This window comes from Oncorhynchus mykiss, chromosome 1 (assembly GCF_013265735.2).
Source record: "Oncorhynchus mykiss isolate Arlee chromosome 1, USDA_OmykA_1.1, whole genome shotgun sequence".
In the NCBI taxonomy this organism is placed as follows: Eukaryota; Metazoa; Chordata; class Actinopteri; order Salmoniformes; family Salmonidae; genus Oncorhynchus; species Oncorhynchus mykiss.
Window position 1 is genome coordinate 28,887,670 of NC_048565.1, and position 7,303 is coordinate 28,894,972.

The following is a 7,303-nucleotide window of genomic DNA, read 5'->3' on the forward strand; positions in this document are numbered from 1 at the left end:
AAAATGAAGCTGCTCGCAAGGAGCCACTTCTGGTGGCCAGGTCTGGACCAACAGATAGAAAATATGGCAAAGAACTGTAGTGGATGTTTGGAAACCCTTCACATGCCTGCTCCTGTCCCAGTCCACCCATGGGAATGGCCCGCAGAGCCATGGCAGAGAATTCATGTGGACTACGCGGGTCCTTTTGAAAAGCACATGTTTCTGGTTATAGTTGATGCCCATTCCAAATGGCCAGAGGTGTTTTGCACTGACTCCTCCACCTCAGCTCAGACATAGAGTGTCTCAGAACAACGTTTGCACGCTTCGGTTTGCCACTGCAGCTGGTAAGTGACAATGCGCAAGCTTTTGTAAGTGACGAGTTTACAAGATTCATGTCAGTAAATGGAATCAAACACTCAACCTCAGCTCCGTACCACCCTGCCACCAATGGGCTGGCAGAACGCTTTGTGCAAACCCTAAAGCAAGGACTCCGTGCAGCAAAACGAGACGAAGGGACTTTGCAAACAAAACTGGCCAAGTTCCTGGCCTCCTACCGAAACACCCCACATGCCACGACAAATGAAAGCCCAGCCGCACTGATGTTCGGGAGGCCTCTCCGCACACAGCTGGACATCATGAAGCCAAACAGGCGTAATGAAGTGCTGAACAAACAAGCCAAGATGCTCTCCGGTGGCCGGGAGCGCCATCTCCAAACAGGACAGGAAGTGATGGTGCGAGACTACAGAAGAGGAGGGAAATGGACAAGAGGGACCGTACACACACAAACGGGACCCAGAACTTACCAGATTCAAGTGAGCCCAGACATAATGTGGCGGCGTCACATTAACCAAATGCATTCCAGGGAAAACAGCACAACAATCGAGAGAGAACAGGCGCAGAGAGCTCCTGAGAGTGACACACAGGGAACTGTAGAGGACGGTGGGGCAGTAGAGAGACCCCAGGCTGAAAGAAGGGAACGTGTTGATGAAGGTGCTGCTATAGCAAACGCTATAATGGAACAAGCACACACTGAGGATGTTCAGGAGCCTCCAGACAATCTGAGGCGCTACCCAGAACGAAGGCACCGTCCACCAGACAGACTAGACTTATAAACAAACAAACAAAAACGAACTGTTCAAGTTCAAATTAAAAGATGCAAAATAACTACAACAAGTTCTGTGAAATGTTTCAGTTGTGGTTTGGTAAAAGTCACTCTGATTGTATAAGAGAAGGAATGTTATGTTCTGTTAATTACTGATGTCCCCTTTAAGGATGGAGCACCCTTGGTCATGCGCAGTATTGTTCTATGTTATTCTGGTACTAACTAGTTTGAGTAAATGTGAAGCTCCAGTTCAATTGCTTGTATTCCGAGTCTTTCTTATTACATAAATAAGTACTAAGTGTTAAGACACTACAACTTTGTTGATTGCCTTCCCTATTTCTGTCTGCTCCTCAGTCTGTTCCCTGTGTCAGCATTAATGTCATTATGTTTTCATGTCCAGACGCTGTCCTGTCCTGTTACATGTCTGTTGTTAATTACATGTTCACCCCCTGCACTTGGTTCTCGTCTACCAGCGTCAAACCTTACAGAATGCTGACACCACCATACGAAGCATCAGGGAGGTTTTTGTTTTGTTGGTGACATCGGGTCCGGGTGCCACCACCGATGGAACCGGGGGTGCCTCCGCTGGCTCGTCAGACTTTCACGCCTTAGCTGGCTCAAGAGGTTTCCTTGCCCCGTTTGGGTCGGCAGGTTCCCATCCCACGTAATGCCTCAGCCAGTTCATCGGGCTCCCACACCTCAGCCGGCTCGCCAAGCTCCCATGCTTCAGCGGGATGGTCAGGCTTTCAAGGCTCAGCAGGATTGTCAGGCTTTCACGCCTCAGCTGGATCGTCAGCTCCCATGCCTCAGCCAGCTCGTTGGGCTTCTACGCCCCAGCCGGCTTGGCCAGCGCCCATGCCTCGGCCAGCACGTCAGGCTCGCCCAGGTGGGATGCCGGGTAGCGCTCCTAGAGGGGGTACTGTCTTGCCTGCTCCCGCTCTCCCTCTCTGCCGCTTGAGGGTGCCAGGCTGCCCTTCAAGACGCGCAATAGCGCGTTGTTTTTTCATGTCCAGACGCTGTCCTGTCCTGTTCCATGTCTGTTGATAATTAAATGTTCACTCCTTGTACTTGCTTCTCATCTACCAGCGGCGATCCTTACATAAACGTGAATGCTGTGACACTCATCTTTTCCCATTGACTGCAATGTATTCAGAAAAAGGTAAATCCTGTGACATTCAAATTTTCCCGTTGACTCCAATGTATTGAGAAAAACATCAGCTACTGTGACATTTTACCTTTTTTCAAAAACGTGCCAGGATGACATTTTCAGTATGTCAATAGGCTGCTTATTAACGTTCTTCAAGAATACAGGCAAAATGAAATGATTGACTATGAAAAATGATTTTTTCCCCTTGTCATGACCCCTGTTATATGTTTGCTAACATTTGCACATTGCTAAATTATCTTTATGGAGTCAGATACACATTTTAATAGGCTAATTGCACATAAGTGGTTTAAATAATAGAAATATATATGAAATATAACCCCACTACGGTAACATGCAATTTTTTTTGGACAAAACCTTAAGGAGAACAGACGAGGTACTTGAGCTAGCTACCGAGCTAGCATACGAACTCAGTAGCACCACTGAGTGTATTTTACTATCTGTATTTTTTTCCCTCAATATATTTCATAATGTGTAACATGTGCGCAATGATGTGCCAAATCAGTTATTTGGCGCATTATTATTGGGTAGGCTAGAAAAGTTGCAATATGTGTAGCCATATTTGTGATAATATCACTCTAGGAACTGCTCCATCATCAGTATTGTGGAATAATTATAATATTAAGATAATATTTGAATGGAGAAAGCATGTCTAAGATTAGAGATTCTATCAGTAGGCCTATCAACACATGCTGCAATGACACATGAGTGAAAGTTCTCCCTACATGGTGTTTTGGGAAACACATGTAAGTTGTATGGCTGTTATATATCACTATAGGAACAATATATTGTTAAAATACTATAAGTTTAAATTCCATTGCTATCAGGAAACCGGGCCCAGATCGTTATCATACTGATTGTGGTCCTGCAATGTAAAACTCTACTATCAGATCTGTATCAGGACCATGTTCATTAAGGAAACGTTTCAGAAAGTTGCATTCAAAAATGAGCCGACGTGATTATTCTACATGTCAAAGAGGCATGTTTGTTCTACATACATTTTTATCTGAACTTAACAAAACGTTACGCAACTTTCATTATGTAACAGGGCAGGCGCCTTTTCTCAATTAGATTTGCTCAACTCGTGTGTTCTCTCTCCTCGTGTGTTCTCTCTCCTCGGTCCTCTCTCGCTGTCTCTGTTGTCGTAAGAACCGGACGCAGCGGATATTGAGTTCCACATATTTATTCCAAAAGTGAAACATAAGCCAAAACAATAAATTAAATAAACGAAAAACAGAAAGTGACTACCTGGTGCACAAACACAAAATAATATCCCACGAACACAGGTGGGAAAAATATCTACTTAAATATGATCCCCAATTAGAGACAACGAATACCAGCTGCCTCTAATTGGGAATCATACAAAACACCAACAAAGAAAACATAAACTAGAACACAACATAGAAATATTAAACCAAAATACCCCTAGTCACGCCCTGACCTCCTACACCATAGAGAAACAAGGGCTCTCTATGGTCAGGACATGACACTCGCCTCCTTTTGAAAAAGGTCAAAGGTAATGGTCGAGAGGCAGTGAGGAGAGAGGAGAGGAAGAACATGGAAGAAAATGTGCTTGTATGAAATGAGAAGCTCCTCCACTTGTGTGTCATCAAGCCAATTGCGTTTACTGGGGTGTACCCCCCCCCCCCCCAACATTTAAAGTGATAAAAATGAATAAGTTAGTTGTGAAAGACAATTTATATTGTAGTTTTTCATGTGTGCATGCTTTTCTCCTTCGAAATATACAACATCTCATTCAAAGGGGGTGTGTAAAATATCAAACAATTAGGAGGATACACTTGTGCTTGTGTAGGATACACTTGTGCTTCCCCACTAAAAGGAGGCCATTGAGGAGGGGAGGACCGTCTTCTGTTTGCCTATTAACGAATTGACACACTCCTCGCCCAATTGACCACGTTTCTGAGTCACGGAGGAGAGAGGACAGACTTTTGTCCAAACGAGAAAAGGCTTGGGTAGGATCCTTAATTTTTGTCAGTGTTTCTCCTAGGACCCTAATTAGGGAGGGACAGGTCAACAAGTATAAATCTGGAACAGACTCTTTTCAAGCCATTTAACCTGGTGGGCGATGCTACAGTGCCTTGCAAAAGTATTCATCCCTCTTGGTGATTAATTAAAAATAAAAAAAACTTAAGAATAGGTAGGTGCAGGAGAGCAAGGAATTCCAGTTTGCACAGCCGTTTATTTATAAGTCCCAACCCACCAACAACAGGCGGGGAAAATCACGAAACACACGGAGGAGAAACCTCTACTCCTAACACAGTACCAACGGTACAACGACTGTGATGGAAAAACCCTGTGGCGCAAACACGCACCCCTAACAGAGCTCACACAGCAAAATAATCCTGCACAAAGACTAGCAGGCAGCGGAGGTTAATAAACCCACCGAAATTAACTAATCAGACACAGGTGATAACAATAACAGACAGACACAAACTAAAAGGAAAAATGGATCGGTGGCAGCTAGTAGGCTGGCGACGATGACCGCCGAGCACCGCCCGAACAGGGAGAGGAGCCACCTTCGGTGGAAGTCCTGACAGTACCCCCCCCCCCCCCCCCCCCCCCCCCCCTGACATGCGGCTCCTGAAGCGCCCCGACGCCGGCCTCGAGGACAACTCGGAGGACGAGGCGCAGGACGATCCGGGTGCAGGCGGTGAAACTCACTCAGCAGAGATGGATCCAAGACGTCTTTCAACGGCACCCAGCATCTCTCCTCCGGACCGTACCCCTCCCAATCCAAGAGGTACTGCAGGCCCCTCCCGCACCTCAGCTTCTTGAAGCGGACCAGCTACCACCGGCCTGAGGAGAGACACATGAAACGAGGGGTTAATACGGTAATAAGGGGGAGCTGTAACATATAACACACCTCGTTTATTCTCCTCAGGACTTTAAATGACCCCACAAACCGCGGACCCAGCTTCCGGCAGGGCAGGCGGAGGGGCAGGTTTCGGCTCGAGAGCCAGACCTGGTCCCTAGGTGCGAACACAGGAGCCTCACTGCTGTGGCTGTCAGCGTTTTCTTTCTGCAGCCCTTTGCCCCGTTCAGGTGCCCATGGACGGCCTCCCAGGTCTCCTTCGAGTGCTTCACCTATTCCTCCACCGCAGGAGCCTCGGTCTGGCTCGGATGCCACGGTACAAGGACTGGCTGATACCCCAACACGCACTGAAAGGGTGAAAGGTTAGTTGAGGAGTGGCGGAGGGAGTTCTGAGCCATCTCTGCCCATGGAAGGTACCTCGCCTACTCCTCTGGCTCGTCCTGGCAATACGACCGCAGAAACCTACCCACATCCTGGTTAACTCTCTCCACCTGCCCATTACTCTCGGGGTGAAAACCGGAGGTCAGGCTGACCTAGACCCCCAGACGCTCCATGAACGCCCTCCAAACCCGGGACATGAACTGGGGACCCCGATCAGAAACTATGTCCTCAGGCACCCCATAGTGCCTGAAGACGTGTGTAAACAGGGCCTCCGCAGTCTGTAGGGCCGTAGGGAGACCGGGCAAAGGGAGGAGACAGGACTTAGAAAACCGATCCACCACGACCAGGATCGTGGTGTTGCCCTGAGACGGAGGAAGATCGGTCAGGAAGTCCACTGACAGATGTGACCAAGGCGGGGAGGGGTTGTAACGGGGAGGGGTTGTAACTTCCCTCTGGGCAGGTGCCTAGGAGCCTTGCACTGAGTGCACACCGAACAGGAAGAGACATAAACCCTCACGTCCTTAGCTAAAGTGGCCCACCAGTACTTCCTCCTAAGGCATCGCACCATCCTATCGATACCCGGATGACCAGAGGAGGGTAACATGCGAGCCCACCGAATACACCTGTCGTGAACACCAAGCGGGACGTACTTCCGTCCAGCTGGATACTGAGGTTGAGTAGGCTCTGACTGAGATGCCCGCTTGATGTCTGCGTCCACCTCCCATTCCACCGGTGCCACCAGACAAGAGGCCTGAAGTATGGGGGTGGGATCTATGGACCGCTCCTCTGTATCATAATGACATTTCTCAGCCTTGACGTATAGGTCATGCTCCAACAGTCACCCAAGTACTCTGCGCACCAGAGACACATGCTAGGCGAGTGTGGCGGAATATATCAGAATGTCATCGATATAAACCACCACACCCTGCCCGTGCAGGTCCCTGAGAATCTCGTCTACAAAGGATTGGAAGACGGCTGGGGCATTCTTCAACCCATACGGCATGACGAGGTACTCATAATGGCCAGATGTGGTACTAAACGCTGTCTTCCACTCATCTCCCTCCCGGATACACACCAAGTTATACACGCTCCTGAGATCCAGTTTTGTGAAGAAGCGTGCTCTGTGAAATGACTCAATCGCAGTAGCAATGAGAGGTTGCGGATAACTGTACCCCACCGTAATAGAATTTAGACCTCTATAGTCAATGCACAGACGCAGATCTCCCTCCTTCTTCTTCACAGAAAATAAACTTGAGGAGGCCGGTGACGTGCAGGGCTGAATGTACCCCTGCCTCAGAGATTCAGAGACATGTGTTTCCATAGCCACCATCTCCTCCTGTGACAGGGGATACACGTGACTCCTGGGAAGTGCGGCGTTTACCTGGAAGTTTATCGCACAATCCCCTCGTCGATGGGGTGGTAATTGAGTCGCCCTCTTTTCACAGAAGGTGATAGCCAAATCGGCATATTCGACGGGAATGCGCACGGTGGAGATTTGGTCTGGACTCTCCACCGTCGTTGCACCGATGGAAACTCCCACACACCTACCTGAGCACTTCTCTGACCACCCCTTAGCCCTCTGTTGCCACGAAATAGTGGGGTTCTGAAAGGCCAACCAGGGAATCCCCAGCACCACGGGGAAGGGTTTGTCCATCTGAACCAGGAGAATTCCTAACCTATGCGCGAAACCACGGTCCATAAAATTCCCCGCTGCACCTGAATCTACTAGCGCCTTATGCTGGGAAAGAAATCAACACATGTTGGTCACATGTGGAGAAAGTAAAGGGGTCTGAATACTTTCCAAATATACTGCATATCATTTGTATTCATTATTATTATTTTT